Raw genomic sequence first — 1,966 nt, 5'->3', positions numbered from 1 at the left:
TCTCATTATTTATGGAACTTTATCTACCAATAACAAACTCTCTCCATTTATCTCCCATGAACAATTGGTATGGGAAAGAAAATATTTAGAAGATAAAATAAATAAAAATGGATTCATAGGTTTAATGTAGGAGAAGTAGGGATAGTAGTGTCATTATGAAAATAAAATAGTAAAAGTTCCATTGTAGCAAATTATGGGGTTATTGGTGTAAATGGAGTGCAATTACTCGAGTTGTTATTATAGTATAAGATAGAATGGTTTACATTTGATAAATTGGTTAACTCAGTCCGGTTCAATTACATTTATAAACCAACACTTTATATAAAGAGTTGTAACAGAATCATGAAACCTAATAAACATTTTGTTGGGTTACGACAAACCGTTTCAGTCTCATCACTCTCTTTCTCTCTCTCTTCAATTTCACTAATATAGTGTCATACCGTTGAATCATCTTCAACAGCATTCAATCGAAGCTTTCATTCTTCATTTTCTTCATCATTCGAGCTCAGATTCATCGGACTTATCTTTGATTGAATATTTTCTTTGGTTATTCTGCCAACATCAAGTTGAAAATTGATCATTTTCTCAATTTTTCTGCTCAACAATGGTAACTCTTTGCAGATCAACTCGACGAACACGATCTTCTGGTTCTGGTTCAACAGCGAAATCAACGAATCCAACACGAGCCGCTTCCTCGACAACGATTCCGGCGACTGCGATTTCCGATCTACCTATTCCGGTGACAATATCGGCGAATCGACCACCGTCACAAGTTCTATTACCCTCTTTTCCGATGACAAATGCGGTTTCAGCTCAGGATTCATTTTTCTTCGATGGAATACAATACTTACCATATTTCCTAACTAGTGGAGACAATAGCATTTGAGAAATTGATTAACTCGGTCTGGTTCAATCACATTTGTAAACCAACACTCTATATAAAGAGCTGTAAATCATGAAAGCTAATAAACATTTGCGGTTACAACAAACTCTTTCACTCTCATCACTCTCTCTCTTCCATTTCACTAATAGTTATCGAAGAGGTTTCATGATCGAAGTCGAGGTCAGAGTTAAAGAACATCAAATGGTACACATTGGAAGTGGCTGCAAGGGAATAGAAGCTTGTCCAAGTCGAGTGATCTTGGATATACACTTGGCGAGAAAAGTGACCGGGACGGATTGTATAATATGCCTGACAAAACTTTTGGGTGTTGTGTATCGCATGGAGTTATCGTTTTCCCATGTTTTCCACCATGAATGTCTCTTGAAGTGGTTCGAGAAGCATATATCTTGCCCTATTTGTCGTGTCAAAGCTACTGGAGGAAAAGCATTTATCTATTAAATTTGTAAATAGTACACATGCATAGTTAATGTTAAACAAATGACAACCATCTTCTCTCTCTGTTTCGAGAGATTGAGAGTTGCGGTCGCCCCTTCGACGGCGTAAGAATTTCGACTCTGGTACACGGTGGTCTTCTCGACGGCGTGTAGCCGGCCCTTGTTTCTGGTGGTTCGCGCTCTCTCTGGCGGAACTATCCGGCTTTCGTTTTCACGACGATGAAGCTTTTGTGGTGGTGATCGCCGGTTATAGTATCAGATGTTTGGGTTGGTCTTGTTTGTTCTCCTCGGGTGTGATCAAGGTGAGTGACGAGTTTGTGGTGTGCGTGGGCCTGACCTTGGATGAGATCACGATTTTGATTTCGTTTTCGATTTCGATTGAACTCTCCAAAACGTTCGCTTAAAGAAACTGATTCCAGCAATCTTCCAATACAGTCGTTGGAGATGGATTCGGTGGCTCTGGTTAAGGTCCTGGTTGAATTCTGAGTGGTGGTTCTGATTCCGGCGTGGTCCGGCGTTTCTCGCGGTTGTTCGGTCATGTTTGGTGGTGGCGCTTGGTTGCGAGACGCGTGTCTTCTCTTGTTGTTAGAGGTTGACACGTGTCTCTTTCTTTCGCTAAATTCAACAC

Source organism: Brassica oleracea, unplaced genomic scaffold (genome assembly GCF_000695525.1).
Source record: "Brassica oleracea var. oleracea cultivar TO1000 unplaced genomic scaffold, BOL UnpScaffold01488, whole genome shotgun sequence".
In the NCBI taxonomy this organism is placed as follows: Eukaryota; Viridiplantae; Streptophyta; class Magnoliopsida; order Brassicales; family Brassicaceae; genus Brassica; species Brassica oleracea.
This window is presented reverse-complemented; position numbering follows the sequence as displayed.